At 42.2% G+C, this 16,321-nt stretch overlaps 10 non-coding genes across 10 annotated transcripts; all 10 read right to left on the reverse strand.

The window, feature by feature from the left end:
- Positions 1-1,327: 1,327 nt before the first annotated feature.
- TRNAL-CAA (transfer RNA leucine (anticodon CAA)) lies at positions 1,328-1,438 on the reverse strand. The gene is made up of 2 exons: positions 1,401-1,438; positions 1,328-1,373 (listed from the first exon to the last, which is right to left on the reverse strand). It is a non-coding gene; the product is annotated as a tRNA-Leu (tRNA).
- Positions 1,439-2,785: 1,347 nt separating this feature from the next.
- On the reverse strand, positions 2,786-2,896 carry TRNAL-CAA (transfer RNA leucine (anticodon CAA)). Its single transcript has 2 exons — positions 2,859-2,896; positions 2,786-2,831 (listed from the first exon to the last, which is right to left on the reverse strand). It is a non-coding gene; the product is annotated as a tRNA-Leu (tRNA).
- Positions 2,897-4,245: 1,349 nt separating this feature from the next.
- On the reverse strand, positions 4,246-4,356 carry TRNAL-CAA (transfer RNA leucine (anticodon CAA)). Its single transcript has 2 exons — positions 4,319-4,356; positions 4,246-4,291 (listed from the first exon to the last, which is right to left on the reverse strand). It is a non-coding gene; the product is annotated as a tRNA-Leu (tRNA).
- A 1,360-nt stretch (positions 4,357-5,716) lies between these two features.
- Positions 5,717-5,827, reverse strand: TRNAL-CAA (transfer RNA leucine (anticodon CAA)). Its single transcript has 2 exons — positions 5,790-5,827; positions 5,717-5,762 (listed from the first exon to the last, which is right to left on the reverse strand). It is a non-coding gene; the product is annotated as a tRNA-Leu (tRNA).
- Positions 5,828-7,179: 1,352 nt separating this feature from the next.
- Positions 7,180-7,290, reverse strand: TRNAL-CAA (transfer RNA leucine (anticodon CAA)). The gene is made up of 2 exons: positions 7,253-7,290; positions 7,180-7,225 (listed from the first exon to the last, which is right to left on the reverse strand). It is a non-coding gene; the product is annotated as a tRNA-Leu (tRNA).
- A 1,352-nt stretch (positions 7,291-8,642) lies between these two features.
- On the reverse strand, positions 8,643-8,753 carry TRNAL-CAA (transfer RNA leucine (anticodon CAA)). Its single transcript has 2 exons — positions 8,716-8,753; positions 8,643-8,688 (listed from the first exon to the last, which is right to left on the reverse strand). It is a non-coding gene; the product is annotated as a tRNA-Leu (tRNA).
- A 1,352-nt stretch (positions 8,754-10,105) lies between these two features.
- On the reverse strand, positions 10,106-10,216 carry TRNAL-CAA (transfer RNA leucine (anticodon CAA)). Its single transcript has 2 exons — positions 10,179-10,216; positions 10,106-10,151 (listed from the first exon to the last, which is right to left on the reverse strand). It is a non-coding gene; the product is annotated as a tRNA-Leu (tRNA).
- A 1,351-nt stretch (positions 10,217-11,567) lies between these two features.
- TRNAL-CAA (transfer RNA leucine (anticodon CAA)) lies at positions 11,568-11,678 on the reverse strand. Its single transcript has 2 exons — positions 11,641-11,678; positions 11,568-11,613 (listed from the first exon to the last, which is right to left on the reverse strand). It is a non-coding gene; the product is annotated as a tRNA-Leu (tRNA).
- Positions 11,679-13,891: 2,213 nt separating this feature from the next.
- TRNAL-CAA (transfer RNA leucine (anticodon CAA)) lies at positions 13,892-14,002 on the reverse strand. The gene is made up of 2 exons: positions 13,965-14,002; positions 13,892-13,930 (listed from the first exon to the last, which is right to left on the reverse strand). It is a non-coding gene; the product is annotated as a tRNA-Leu (tRNA).
- A 1,347-nt stretch (positions 14,003-15,349) lies between these two features.
- On the reverse strand, positions 15,350-15,460 carry TRNAL-CAA (transfer RNA leucine (anticodon CAA)). Its single transcript has 2 exons — positions 15,423-15,460; positions 15,350-15,395 (listed from the first exon to the last, which is right to left on the reverse strand). It is a non-coding gene; the product is annotated as a tRNA-Leu (tRNA).
- Between the last annotated feature and the right edge of the window lie 861 nt (positions 15,461-16,321).

Raw genomic sequence — 16,321 nt, forward strand, 5'->3', positions numbered from 1 at the left:
GTGACTGATTGACTACGCACCCCTGGTCTGTGAGAGGCGGAAAGAGAGTTACTCAATACGATCATTGTATTGTATGTGAGTGATTGACTGGGTGCCTGTGAGAGAATGGGTAAATGTCCAGAAGGCTGAGTGAATGGTTCAATGGCAGGATGTCACTCAATAGCAGGCTGAGTGCATACAGGTGAGTGATTCAGTGAGTGATTCAGTGAGTGGCAGAATGTATCTTTGAGTGAAATAGTGAGTCTCTGTATTTTAATGCTTCATTTATGAAAGGATATCACAAAAAAAAAACTCAGCCAAGGTCATCACCAGATAGAGGTATACAGGTAAGTACAAGTAAGGGCATTCCAATGATAGGAAGTAGAAGCAGTGTGTACGTATATTTTTATTTCTATTGCGCCAACTGTTTATGCAGCGCTTAAAAAAATTACAACACAAGGATAATAAAGTACTAACAATGGAAATAAGAGCAACAAGAAATCGACAACGTGAGGCAAAGGGAGACCCTGTCATGACAAGCTTACACTTTGTCATTGGTGGGCAACAAACGGCCCTCAAGGGCTTCACCTGTGGCCCCCAACCTCTTTATTTACATTTATAAATAATTGAATGCAATACTCCTTGATAAAGTGTATGTTCACACGAAACGCGTAGGAGGGTGTTAACCTCCACTTTTAGATAGATTAAATAAAGAAGATTTTTTACAATACATTTGCTTGGGACCCACTTTGGCGGTGCGCTGTTTTTTTTCTCTTTTTCGAGATGTTTCAGGAGACCAGAAGTAGATACACATCAGAAGAGCAGCAGCATTTTTGAATTGATTGTAAAAGAGAGAAGTGTGAGGCATTGGTCACACTGGAACCAGTTTGACTGGTTAACTCAGTTTAGGAACACTTTACTCCCTAAAGTGCAAAGCTCTATGACAGGCTCAGATAATCCTATTTTGGTATCTAATGTAGGATGACCTCCTGACTATCGCTTATTAGGGATAAGGTCACACAGTCCTGGGTGTATATCTAATGCAGGATGTCCTCCTGACTGCAGATTACCTGCTAAATGGCAGTGCTGATGTCACAGGTCACACCCAAAAAGTCAGTCAGCAATGCTGACCAAAGCCGTCGCCATTAGTGATTGACTCGCCAAGAGAAAGTAGCTTGGTGGCCATCTTCGAAGACAAGAAATGCCCACTTTCTATAAATCCATTTTCTCTGTAACCAAAGGATCCTCCACCCGCCGCCACTAAGAACCCTCCCCAAAAAATCAGAGGGCATGAGGATGTATAGGATATAAACGGTATAAGAACATTTGAAAGAGTAACAAAAGAACATGTCAGAAGTGGGATTTGAACCCACACCTCCATACAGAGACCAGAACACCCACTGACATGGGAAGATATCAAGCTTGAGTCTGGCGCCTTAGACCACTCGGCCATCCTGACAACTTGGAGTCTTGTGCTCAGTAGAAGTGACTGATTGACTACGCACCCCTGGTCTGTGAGAGGCGGAAAGAGAGTTACTGAATACGATCATTGTATTGTATGTGAGTGATTGAATGGGTGCCTGTGAGAGAATGGGTAAATGTCCAAAAGGCTGAGTGAATGGTTTCATGGCAGGATGTCACTCAATAGCATTCTGAGTGCATACAGGTGAGTGATTCAGTGAGTGAGTGAATGGCAGAATGTATCTTTGAGTGAAATAGTGAGTCTCTGTGTTTTAATGCTTCATTTATGAAAGGATATCACAAAAAAAAACTCAGCCAAGGTCATCCCCAGATAGAGGTATACAGGTAAGTACAAGTAAGGGCATTCCAATGATAGGAAGTAGAAGCAGTGTGTACGTATATTTTTATTTCTATTGCGCCAACTGTTTATGCAGCGCTTAAAAAAATTACAACACAAGGATAATAAAGTACTAACAATGGAAATAAGAGCAACAAGAAATCGACAACGTGAGGCAAAGGGAGACCCTGTCATGACAAGCTTACACTTTGTCATTGGTGGGCAACAAACGGCCCTCAAGGGCTTCACCTGTGGCCCCCAACCTCTTTATTTACATTTTTAAATAATTGAATGCAATACTCCTTGATAAAGTGTATGTTCACACGAAACGCGTAGGAGGGTGTTAACCTCCACTTTTAGATAGATTAAATAAAGAAGATTTTTTACAATACATTTGCTTGGGACCCACTTTGGCGGTGCGCTGTTTTTTTTCTCTTTTTCGAGATGTTTCAGGAGACAAGAAGTAGATACACATCAGAAGAGCAGCAGCATTTTGAATTGATTGTAAAAGAGAGAAGTGTGAGGCATTGGTCACACTGGAACCAGTTTGACTGGTTAACTCAGTTTAGGAACACTTTACTCCCTAAAGTGCAAAGCTCTATGACAGGCTCAGACAATCCTATTTTGGTATCTAATGTAGGATGACCTCCTGACTATCGCTTATTAGGGATAAGGTCACACAGTCCTGGGTGTATATCTAATGCAGGATGTCCTCCTGACTGCAGATTACCTGCTAAATGGCAGTGCTGATGTCACAGGTCACACCCAAAAAGTCAGTCAGCAATGCTGACCAAAGCCGTCGCCATTAGTGATTGACTCGCCAAGAGAAAGTAGCTTGGTGGCCATCTTCGAAGACAGGAAATGCCCACTTTCTATAAATCCATTTTCTCTGTAACCAAAGGATCCTCCACCCGCCGCCACTAAGAACCCTCCCCAAAAAATCAAAGGGCATGAGGATGTATAGGATATAAACGGTATAAGAACATTTGAAAGAGTAACAAAAGAACATGTCAGAAGTGGGATTTGAACCCACGCCTCCATACAGAGACCAGAACACCCACTGACATGGGAAGATATCAAGCTTGAGTCTGGTGCCTTAGACCACTCGGCCATCCTGACAACTTGGAGTCTTGTGCTCAGTAGAAGTGACTGATTGACTACGCACCCCTGGTCTGTGAGAGGCGGAAAGAGAGTTACTGAATACGATCATTGTATTGTATGTGAGTGATTGACTGGGTGCCTGTGAGAGAATGGGTAAATGTCCACAAGGCTGAGTGAATGGTTTCATGGCAGGATGTCACTCAATAGCATTCTCAGTGCATACAGGTGAGTGATTCAGTGAGTGAGTGAATGGCAGAATGTATCTTTGAGTGAAATAGTGAGTCTCTGTGTTTTAATGCTTCATTTATGAAAGGATATCACAAAAAAAAAACTCAGCCAAGGTCATCCCCAGATAGAGGTATACAGGTAAGTACAAGTAAGGGCATTCCAATGATAGGAAGTAGAAGCAGTGTGTACGTATATTTTTATTTCTATTGCGCCAACTGTTTATGCAGCGCTTAAAAAAATTACAACACAAGGATAATAAAGTACTAACAATGGAAATAAGAGCAACAAGAAATCGACAACGTGAGGCAAAGGGAGACCCTGTCATGACAAGCTTACACTTTGTCATTGGTGGGCAACAAACTGCCCTCAAGGGCTTCATCTGTGGCCCCCAACCTCTTTATTTACATTTTTAAATAATTGAATGCAATACTCCTTGATAAAGTGTATGTTCACACGAAACGCGTAGGAGGGTGTTAACCTCCACTTTTAGATAGATTAAATAAAGAAGATTTTTTACAATACATTTGCTTGGGACCCACTTTGGCGGTGCGCTGTTTTTTTTCTCTTTTTCGAGATGTTTCAGGAGACAAGAAGTAGATACACATCAGAAGAGCAGCAGCATTTTTGAATTGATTGTAAAAGAGAGAAGTGTGGGGCATTGGTCACACTGGAACCAGTTTGACTGGTTAACTCAGTTTAGGAACACTTTACTCCCTAAAGTGCAAAGCTCTATGACAGGCTCAGACAATCCTATTTTGGTATCTAATGTAGGATGACCTCCTGACTATCGCTTATTAGGGATAAGGTCACACAGTCCTGGGTGTATATCTAATGCAGGATGTCCTCCTGACTGCAGATTACCTGCTAAATGGCAGTGCTGATGTCACAGGTCACACCCAAAAAGTCAGTCAGCAATGCTGACCAAAGCCGTCGCCATTAGTGATTGACTCGCCAAGAGAAAGTAGCTTGGTGGCCATCTTCGAAGACAGGAAATGCCCACTTTCTATAAATCCATTTTCTCTGTAACCAAAGGATCCTCCACCCGCCGCCACTAAGAACCCTCCCCAAAAAATCAGAGGGCATGAGGATGTATAGGATATAAACGGTATAAGAACATTTGAAAGAGTAACAAAAGAACATGTCAGAAGTGGGATTTGAAACCACGCCTCCATACAGAGACCAGAACACCCACTGACATGGGAAGATATCAAGCTTGAGTCTGGCGCCTTAGACCACTCGGCCATCCTGACAACTTGGAGTCTTGTGCTCAGTAGAAGTGACTGATTGACTACGCACCCCTGGTCTGTGAGAGGCGGAAAGAGAGTTACTGAATACGATCATTGTATTGTATGTGAGTGATTGACTGGGTGCCTGTGAGAGAATGGGTAAATGTCCAGAAGGCTGAGTGAATGGTTCCATGGCAGGATGTCACTCAATAGCAGGCTGAGTGCATACAGGTGAGTGATTCAGTGAGTGATTCAGTGAGTGAGTGAATTGCAGAATGTATCTTTGAGTGAAATAGTGAGTCTCTGTATTTTAATGCTTCATTTATGAAAGGATATCACAAAAAAAAAACTCAGCCAAGGTCATCCCCAGATAGAGGTATACAGGTAAGTACAAGTAAGGGCATTCCAATGATAGGAAGTAGAAGCAGTTTGTACGTATATTTTTATTTCTATTGCACCAACAGTTTATGCAGCGCTTAAAAAAATTACAACACAAGGATAATAAAGTACTAACAATGGAAATAAGAGCAACAAGAAATCGACAACGTGAGGCAAAGGGAGACCCTGTCATGACAAGCTTACACTTTGTCATTGGTGGGCAATAAACGGCCCTCAAGGGCTACAGCTGTGGCCCCCAACCTCTTTATTTACATTTATAAACAATTGAATGCAATACGCCTTGATAAAGTGTATGTTCACACAAAACGCGTAGGAGAGTGTTAACCTCCACTTTTAGATGGTTTAAATAAAGAAGATTTTTTACAATACATTTGCTTGGGACCCACTTTGGAGGTGCGCTGTTTTTTTTCTCTTTTTCGAGATGTTTCAGGAGACCAGAAGTAGATACACATCAGAAGAGCAGCAGCATTTCGAATTGATTGTAAAAGAGAGAAGTGTGAGGCATTGGTCACACTGGAACCAGTTTGACTGGTTAACTCAGTTTAGGAACTCTTTACTCCCTAAAGTGCAAAGCTCTATGATAGGCTCAGACAATCCTATTTTGTTATCTAATGTAGGATGACCTCCTGACTATCGCTTATTAGGGATAAGGTCACACAGTCCTGGGTATATATCTAATGCAGGGTGTCCTCCTGACTGCAGATTACCTGCTAAATGGCAGTGCTGATGTCACATGTCACACCCAAAAAGTCAGTCAGCAATGCTGACCAAAGCCGTCGCCATTAGTGATTGACTCGCCAAGAGAAAGTAACTTGGTGGCCATCTTCGAAGACAGGAAATCCCCACTTTCTATAAATCCATTTTCTCTGTAACCAAAGGATCCTCCACCCGCCGCCACTAAGAACCCTCCCCAAAAAATCAGAGGGCATGAGGATGTATAGGATATAAACGGTATAAGAACATTTGAAAGAGTAACAAAAGAACATGTCAGAACTGGGATTTGAACCCACGCCTCCATACAGAGACCAGAACACCCACTGACATGGGAAGATATCAAGCTTGAGTCTGGCGCCTTAGACCACTCGGCCATCCTGACAACTTGGAGTCTTGTGCTCAGTAGAAGTGACTGATTGACTACGCACCCCTGGTCTGTGAGAGGCGGAAAGAGAGTTACTCAATACGATCATTGTATTGTATGTGAGTGATTGACTGGGTGCCTGTGAGAGAATGGGTAAATGTCCAGAAGGCTGAGTGAATGGTTCAATGGCAGGATGTCACTCAATAGCAGGCTGAGTGCATACAGGTGAGTGATTCAGTGAGTGATTCAGTGAGTGGCAGAATGTATCTTTGAGTGAAATAGTGAGTCTCTGTATTTTAATGCTTCATTTATGAAAGGATATCACAAAAAAAAAACTCAGCCAAGGTCATCACCAGATAGAGGTATACAGGTAAGTACAAGTAAGGGCATTCCAATGATAGGAAGTAGAAGCAGTTTGTACGTATATTTTTATTTCTATTGCACCAACAGTTTATGCAGCGCTTAAAAAAATTACAACACAAGGATAATAAAGTACTAACAATGGAAATAAGAGCAACAAGAAATCGACAACGTGAGGCAAAGGGAGACCCTGTCATGACAAGCTTACACTTTGTCATTGGTGTGCAACAAACGGCCCTCAAGGGCTACAGCTGTGGCCCCCAACCTCTTTATTTACATTTATAAACAATTGAATGCAATACGCCTTGATAAAGTGTATGTTCACACAAAACGCGTAGGAGAGTGTTAACCTCCACTTTTAGATGGTTTAAATAAAGAAGATTTTTTACAATACATTTGCTTGGGACCCACTTTGGCGGTGTGCTGTTTTTTTTCTCTTTTTCGAGATGTTTCAGGAGACCAGAAGTAGATACACATCAGAAGAGCAGCAGCATTTTGAATTGATTGTAAAAGAGAGAAGTGTGAGGCATTGGTCACACTGGAACCAGTTTGACTGGTTAATTCAGTTTAGGAACACTTTACTCCCTAAAGTGCAAAGCTCTATGACAGGCTCAGACAATCCTATTTTGTTATCTAATGTAGGATGACCTCCTGACTATCGCTTATTAGGGATAAGGTCACACAGTCCTGGGTGTATATCTAATGCAGGATGTCCTGCTGACTGCAGATTACCTGCTAAATGGCAGTGCTGATGTCACAGGTCACACCCAAAAAGTCAGTCAACAATGCTGACCAAAGCCGTCGCCATTAGTGATTGACTCGCCAAGAGAAAGTAGCTTGGTGGCCATCTTCGAAGACAAGAAATGCCCACTTTCTATAAATCCATTTTCTCTGTAACCAAAGGATCCTCCACCCGCCGCCACTAAGAACCCTCCCCAAAAAATCAGAGGGCATGAGGATGTATAGGATATAAACGGTATAAGAACATTTGAAAGAGTAACAAAAGAACATGTCAGAAGTGGGATTTGAACCCACGCCTCCATACAGAGACCAGAACACCCACTGACATGGGAAGATATCAAGCTTGAGTCTGGCGCCTTAGACCACTCGGCCATCCTGACAACTTGGAGTCTTGTGCTCAGTAGAAGTGCCTGATTGACTACGCACCCCTGGTCTGTGAGAGGCGGAAAGAGAGTTACTGAATACGATCATTGTATTGTATGTGAGTGATTGAATGGGTGCCTGTGAGAGAATGGGTAAATGTCCAAAAGGCTGAGTGAATGGTTTCATGGCAGGATGTCACTCAATAGCATTCTCAGTGCATACAGGTGAGTGATTCAGTGAGTGAGTGAGTGAATGGCAGAATGTATCTTTGAGTGAAATAGTGAGTCTCTGTATTTTAATGCTTCATTTATGAAAGGATATCACAAAAAAAAAACTCAGCCAAGGTCATCCCCAGATAGAGGTATACAGGTAAGTACAAGTAAGGGCATTCCAATGATAGGAAGTAGAAGCAGTTTGTACGTATATTTTTATTTCTATTGCACCAACAGTTTATGCAGCGCTTAAAAAAATTACAACACAAGGATAATAAAGTACTAACAATGGAAATAAGAGCAACAAGAAATCGACAACGTGAGGCAAAGGGAGACCCTGTCATGACAAGCTTACACTTTGTCATTGGTGGGCAACAAACGGCCCTCAAGGGCTACAGCTGTGGCCCCCAACCTCTTTATTTACATTTATAAACAATTGAATGCAATACGCCTTGATAAAGTGTATGTTCACACAAAACGCGTAGGAGAGTGTTAACCTCCACTTTTAGATGGTTTAAATAAAGAAGATTTTTTACAATACATTTGCTTGGGACCCACTTTGGAGGTGCGCTGTTTTTTTTCTCTTTTTCGAGATGTTTCAGGAGACCAGAAGTAGATACACATCAGAAGAGCAGCAGCATTTCGAATTGATTGTAAAAGAGAGAAGTGTGAGGCATTGGTCACACTGGAACCAGTTTGACTGGTTAACTCAGTTTAGGAACTCTTTACTCCCTAAAGTGCAAAGCTCTATGATAGGCTCAGACAATCCTATTTTGTTATCTAATGTAGGATGACCTCCTGACTATCGCTTATTAGGGATAAGGTCACACAGTCCTGGGTATATATCTAATGCAGGGTGTCCTCCTGACTGCAGATTACCTGCTAAATGGCAGTGCTGATGTCACATGTCACACCCAAAAAGTCAGTCAGCAATGCTGACCAAAGCCGTCGCCATTAGTGATTGACTCGCCAAGAGAAAGTAACTTGGTGGCCATCTTCGAAGACAGGAAATCCCCACTTTCTATAAATCCATTTTCTCTGTAACCAAAGGATCCTCCACCCGCCGCCACTAAGAACCCTCCCCAAAAAATCAGAGGGCATGAGGATGTATAGGATATAAACGGTATAAGAACATTTGAAAGAGTAACAAAAGAACATGTCAGAAGTGGGATTTGAACCCACGCCTCCATACAGAGACCAGAACACCCACTGACATGGGAAGATATCAAGCTTGAGTCTGGCGCCTTAGACCACTCGGCCATCCTGACAACTTGGAGTCTTGTGCTCAGTAGAAGTGACTGATTGACTACGCACCCCTGGTCTGTGAGAGGCGGAAAGAGAGTTACTCAATACGATCATTGTATTGTATGTGAGTGATTGACTGGGTGCCTGTGAGAGAATGGGTAAATGTCCAGAAGGCTGAGTGAATGGTTCAATGGCAGGATGTCACTCAATAGCAGGCTGAGTGCATACAGGTGAGTGATTCAGTGAGTGATTCAGTGAGTGGCAGAATGTATCTTTGAGTGAAATAGTGAGTCTCTGTATTTTAATGCTTCATTTATGAAAGGATATCACAAAAAAAAAACTCAGCCAAGGTCATCACCAGATAGAGGTATACAGGTAAGTACAAGTAAAGGCATTCCAATGATAGGAAGTAGAAGCAGTTTGTACGTATATTTTTATTTCTATTGCACCAACAGTTTATGCAGCGCTTAAAAAAATTACAACACAAGGATAATAAAGTACTAACAATGGAAATAAGAGCAACAAGAAATCGACAACGTGAGGCAAAGGGAGACCCTGTCATGACAAGCTTACACTTTGTCATTGGTGTGCAACAAACGGCCCTCAAGGGCTACAGCTGTGGCCCCCAACCTCTTTATTTACATTTATAAACAATTGAATGCAATACGCCTTGATAAAGTGTATGTTCACACAAAACGCGTAGGAGAGTGTTAACCTCCACTTTTAGATGGTTTAAATAAAGAAGATTTTTTACAATACATTTGCTTGGGACCCACTTTGGCGGTGTGCTGTTTTTTTTCTCTTTTTCGAGATGTTTCAGGAGACCAGAAGTAGATACACATCAGAAGAGCAGCAGCATTTTGAATTGATTGTAAAAGAGAGAAGTGTGAGGCATTGGTCACACTGGAACCAGTTTGACTGGTTAATTCAGTTTAGGAACACTTTACTCCCTAAAGTGCAAAGCTCTATGACAGGCTCAGACAATCCTATTTTGTTATCTAATGTAGGATGACCTCCTGACTATCGCTTATTAGGGATAAGGTCACACAGTCCTGGGTGTATATCTAATGCAGGATGTCCTGCTGACTGCAGATTACCTGCTAAATGGCAGTGCTGATGTCACAGGTCACACCCAAAAAGTCAGTCAACAATGCTGACCAAAGCCGTCGCCATTAGTGATTGACTCGCCAAGAGAAAGTAGCTTGGTGGCCATCTTCGAAGACAAGAAATGCCCACTTTCTATAAATCCATTTTCTCTGTAACCAAAGGATCCTCCACCCGCCGCCACTAAGAACCCTCCCCAAAAAATCAGAGGGCATGAGGATGTATAGGATATAAACGGTATAAGAACATTTGAAAGAGTAACAAAAGAACATGTCAGAAGTGGGATTTGAACCCACGCCTCCATACAGAGACCAGAACACCCACTGACATGGGAAGATATCAAGCTTGAGTCTGGCGCCTTAGACCACTCGGCCATCCTGACAACTTGGAGTCTTGTGCTCAGTAGAAGTGCCTGATTGACTACGCACCCCTGGTCTGTGAGAGGCGGAAAGAGAGTTACTGAATACGATCATTGTATTGTATGTGAGTGATTGAATGGGTGCCTGTGAGAGAATGGGTAAATGTCCAAAAGGCTGAGTGAATGGTTTCATGGCAGGATGTCACTCAATAGCATTCTCAGTGCATACAGGTGAGTGATTCAGTGAGTGAGTGAGTGAATGGCAGAATGTATCTTTGAGTGAAATAGTGAGTCTCTGTGTTTTAATGCTTCATTTATGAAAGGATATCACAAAAAAAAACTCAGCCAAGGTCATCCCCAGATAGAGGTATACAGGTAAGTACAAGTAAGGGCATTCCAATGATAGGAAGTAGAAGCAGTGTGTACGTATATTTTTATTTCTATTGCGCCAACTGTTTATGCAGCGCTTAAAAAAATTACAACACAAGGATAATAAAGTACTAACAATGGAAATAAGAGCAACAAGAAATCGACAACGTGAGGCAAAGGGAGACCCTGTCATGACAAGCTTACACTTTGTCATTGGTGGGCAACAAACGGCCCTCAAGGGCTTCACCTGTGGCCCCCAACCTCTTTATTTACATTTATAAATAATTGAATGCAATACTCCTTGATAAAGTGTATGTTCACACGAAACGCGTAGGAGGGTGTTAACCTCCACTTTTAGATAGATTAAATAAAGAAGATTTTTTACAATACATTTGCTTGGGACCCACTTTGGCGGTGCGCTGTTTTTTTTCTCTTTTTTGAGATGTTTCAGGAGACCAGAAGTAGATACACATCAGAAGAGCAGCAGCATTTTGAATTGATTGTAAAAGAGAGAAGTGTGAGGCATTGGTCACACTGGAACCAGTTTGACTGGTTAACTCAGTTTAGGAACACTTTACTCCCTAAAGTGCAAAGCTCTATGACAGGCTCAGACAATCCTATTTTGTTATCTAATGTAGGATGACCTCCTGACTATCGCTTATTAGGGATAAGGTCACACAGTCCTGGGTGTATATCTAATGCAGGATGTCCTCCTGACTGCAGATTACCTGCTAAATGGCAGTGCTGATGTCACAGGTCACACCCAAAAAGTCAGTCAGCAATGCTGACCAAAGCCGTCGCCATTAGTGATTGACTCGCCAAGAGAAAGTAGCTTGGTGGCCATCTTCGAAGACAGGAAATGCCCACTTTCTATAAATCCATTTTCTCTGTAACCAAAGGATCCTCCACCCGCCGCCACTAAGAACCCTCCCCAAAAAATCAGAGGGCATGAGGATGTATAGGATATAAACGGTATAAGAACATTTGAAAGAGTAACAAAAGAACCTGTCAGAAGTGGGATTTGAACCCACGCCTCCATACAGAGACCAGAACACCCACTGACATGGGAAGATATCAAGCTTGAGTCTGGCGCCTTAGACCACTCGGCCATCCTGACAACTTGGAGTCTTGTGCTCAGTAGAAGTGACTGATTGACTACGCACCCCTGGTCTGTGAGAGGCGGAAAGAGAGTTACTCAATACGATCATTGTATTGTATGTGAGTGATTGAATGGGTGCCTGTGAGAGAATGGGTAAATGTCCAAAAGGCTGAGTGAATGGTTTCATGGCAGGATGTCACTCAATAGCATTCTGAGTGCATACAGGTGAGTAATTCAGTGAGTGAGTGAATGGCAGAATGTATCTTTGAGTGAAATAGTGAGTCTCTGTGTTTTAATGCTTCATTTATGAAAGGATATCACAAAAAAAAACTCAGCCAAGGTCATCCCCAGATAGAGGTATACAGGTAAGTACAAGTAAGGGCATTCCAATGATAGGAAGTAGAAGCAGTGTGTACGTATATTTTTATTTCTATTGCGCCAACTGTTTATGCAGCGCTTAAAAAAATTACAACACAAGGATAATAAAGTACTAACAATGGAAATAAGAGCAACAAGAAATCGACAACGTGAGGCAAAGGGAGACCCTGTCATGACAAGCTTACACTTTGTCATTGGTGGGCAACAAACGGCCCTCAAGGGCTTCACCTGTGGCGGAAAGAGAGTTACTCAATACGATCATTGTATTGTATGTGAGTGATTGAATGGGTGCCTGTGAGAGAATGGGTAAATGTCCAAAAGGCTGAGTGAATGGTTTCATGGCAGGATGTCACTCAATAGCATTCTGAGTGCATACAGGTGAGTAATTCAGTGAGTGAGTGAATGGCAGAATGTATCTTTGAGTGAAATAGTGAGTCTCTGTGTTTACTAACAATGGAAATAAGAGCAACAAGAAATCGACAACGTGAGGCAAAGGGAGACCCTGTCATGACAAGCTTACACTTTGTCATTGGTGGGCAACAAACGGCCCTCAAGGGCTTCACCTGAGGCGGAAAGAGAGTTACTCAATACGATCATTGTATTGTATGTGAGTGATTGAATGGGTGCCTGTGAGAGAATGGGTAAATGTCCAAAAGGCTGAGTGAATGGTTTCATGGCAGGATGTCACTCAATAGCATTCTGAGTGCATACAGGTGAGTGATTCAGTGAGTGAGTGAATGGCAGAATGTATCTTTGAGTGAAATAGTGAGTCTCTGTGTTTTAATGCTTCATTTATGAAAGGATATCACAAAAAAAAACTCAGCCAAGGTCATCCCCAGATAGAGGTATACAGGTAAGTACAAGTAAGGGCATTCCAATGATAGGAAGTAGAAGCAGTGTGTACGTATATTTTTATTTCTATTGCGCCAACTGTTTATGCAGCGCTTAAAAAAATTACAACACAAGGATAATAAAGTACTAACAATGGAAATAAGAGCAACAAGAAATCGACAACGTGAGGCAAAGGGAGACCCTGTCATGACAAGCTTACACTTTGTCATTGGTGGGCAACAAACGGCCCTCAAGGGCTTCACCTGTGGCCCCCAACCTCTTTATTTACATTTATAAATAATTGAATGCAATACTCCTTGATAAAGTGTATGTTCACACGAAACGCGTAGGAGGGTGTTAACCTCCACTTTTAGATAGATTAAATAAAGAAGATTTTTTACAATACATTTGCTTGGGACCCACTTTGGCGGTGCGCTGTTTTTTTTCTCTTTTTCGAGATGTTTCAGGAGACCAGAAGTAGATACACATCAGAAGAGCAGCAGCATTTTGAATTGATTGTAAAAGAGAGAAGTGTGAGGCATTGGTCACACTGGAACCAGTTTGACTGGTTAACTCAGTTTAGGAACACTTTACTCCCTAAAGTGCAAAGCTCTATGACAGGCTCAGACAATCCTATTTTGTTATCTAATGTAGGATGACCTCCTGACTATCGCTTATTAGGGATAAGGTCACACAGTCCTGGGTGTATATCTAATGCAGGATGTCCTCCTGACTGCAGATTACCTGCTAAATGGCAGTGCTGATGTCACAGGTCACACCCAAAAAGTCAGTCAGCAATGCTGACCAAAGCCGTCGCCATTAGTGATTGACTCGCCAAGAGAAAGTAGCTTGGTGGCCATCTTCGAAGACAGGAAATGCCCACTTTCTATAAATCCATTTTCTCTGTAACCAAAGGATCCTCCACCCGCCGCCACTAAGAACCCTCCCCAAAAAATCAGAGGGCATGAGGATGTATAGGATATAAACGGTATAAGAACATTTGAAAGAGTAACAAAAGAACATGTCAGAAGTGGGATTTGAACCCACGCCTCCATCCAGAGACCAGAACACCCACTGACATGGGAAGATATCAAGCTTGAGTCTGGCGCCTTAGACCACTCGGCCATCCTGACAACTTGGAGTCTTGTGCTCAGTAGAAGTGACTGATTGACTACGCACCCCTGGTCTGTGAGAGGCGGAAAGAGAGTTACTCAATACGATCATTGTATTGTATGTGAGTGATTGAATGGGTGCCTGTGAGAGAATGGGTAAATGTCCAAAAGGCTGAGTGAATGGTTTCATGGCAGGATGTCACTCAATAGCATTCTGAGTGCATACAGGTGAGTGATTCAGTGAGTGAGTGAATGGCAGAATGTATCTTTGAGTGAAATAGTGAGTCTCTGTGTTTTAATGCTTCATTTATGAAAGGATATCACAAAAAAAAACTCAGCCAAGGTCATCCCCAGATAGAGGTATACAGGTAAGTACAAGTAAGGGCATTCCAATGATAGGAAGTAGAAGCAGTGTGTACGTATATTTTTATTTCTATTGCGCCAACTGTTTATGCAGCGCTTAAAAAAATTACAACACAAGGATAATAAAGTACTAACAATGGAAATAAGAGCAACAAGAAATCGACAACGTGAGGCAAAGGGAGACCCTGTCATGACAAGCTTACACTTTGTCATTGGTGGGCAACAAACGGCCCTCAAGGGCTTCACCTGTGGCCCCCAACCTCTTTATTTACATTTATAAATAATTGAATGCAATACTCCTTGATAAAGTGTATGTTCACACGAAACGCGTAGGAGGGTGTTAACCTCCACTTTTAGATAGATTAAATAAAGAAGATTTTTTACAATACATTTGCTTGGGACCCACTTTGGCGGTGCGCTGTTTTTTTTCTCTTTTTCGAGATGTTTCAGGAGACCAGAAGTAGATACACATCAGAAGAGCAGCAGCATTTTGAATTGATTGTAAAAGAGAGAAGTGTGAGGCATTGGTCACACTGGAACCAGTTTGACTGGTTAACTCAGTTTAGGAACACTTTACTCCCTAAAGTGCAAAGCTCTATGACAGGCTCAGACAATCCTATTTTGTTATCTAATGTAGGATGACCTCCTGACTATCGCTTATTAGGGATAAGGTCACACAGTCCTGGGTGTATATCTAATGCAGGATGTCCTCCTGACTGCAGATTACCTGCTAAATGGCAGTGCTGATGTTACAGGTCACACCCAAAAAGTCAGTCAGCAATGCTGACCAAAGCCGTCGCCATTAGTGATTGACTCGCCAAGAGAAAGTAGCTTGGTGGCCATCTTCGAAGACAGGAAATGCCCACTTTCTATAAATCCATTTTCTCTGTAACCAAAGGATCCTCCACCCGCCGCCACTAAGAACCCTCCCCAAAAAATCAGAGGGCATGAGGATGTATAGGATATAAACGGTATAAGAACATTTGAAAGAGTAACAAAAGAACATGTCAGAAGTGGGATTTGAAACCACGCCTCCATACAGAGACCAGAACACCCACTGACTTGGGAAGATATCAAGCTTGAGTCTGGCGCCTTAGACCACTCGGCCATCCTGACAACTTGGAGTCTTGCACTCAGTAGAAGTGACTGATTGACTACGCACCCCTGGTCTGTGAGAGGCGGAAAGAGAGTTACTGAATACGATCATTGTATTGTATGTGAGTGATTGACTGGGTGCCTGTGAGAGAATGGGTAAATGTCCAGAAGGCTGAGTGAATGGTTCAATGGCAGGATGTCACTCAATAGCAGGCTGAGTGCATACAGGTGAGTGATTCAGTGAGTGAGTGAATTGCAGAATGTATCTTTGAGTGAAATAGTGAGTCTCTGTATTTTAATGCTTCATTTATGAAAGGATATCACAAAAAAAAAACTCAGCCAAGGTCATCCCCAGATAGAGGTATACAGGTAAGTACAAGTAAGGGCATTCCAATGATAGGAAGTAGAAGCAGTTTGTACGTATATTTTTATTTCTATTGCACCAACAGTTTATGCAGCGCTTAAAAAAATTACAACACAAGGATAATAAAGTACTAACAATGGAAATAAGAGCAACAAGAAATCGACAACGTGAGGCAAAGGGAGACCCTGTCATGACAAGCTTACACTTTGTCATTGGTGGGCAACAAACGGCCCTCAAGGGCTACAGCTGTGGCCCCCAACCTCTTTATTTACATTTATAAACAATTGAATGCAATACGCCTTGATAAAGTGTATGTTCACACAAAACGCGTAGGAGAGTGTTAACCTCCACTTTTAGATGGTTTAAATAAAGAAGATTTTTTACAATACATTTGCTTGGGACCCACTTTGGCGGTGCGCTGTTTTTTTTCTCTTTTTCGAGATGTTTCAGGAGACCAGAAGTAGATACACATCAGAAGAGCAGCAGCATTTCGAATTGATTGTAAAAGAGAGAAGTGT

This window comes from Ascaphus truei, unplaced genomic scaffold (assembly GCF_040206685.1).
Source record: "Ascaphus truei isolate aAscTru1 unplaced genomic scaffold, aAscTru1.hap1 HAP1_SCAFFOLD_541, whole genome shotgun sequence".
In the NCBI taxonomy this organism is placed as follows: domain Eukaryota; kingdom Metazoa; phylum Chordata; class Amphibia; order Anura; family Ascaphidae; genus Ascaphus; species Ascaphus truei.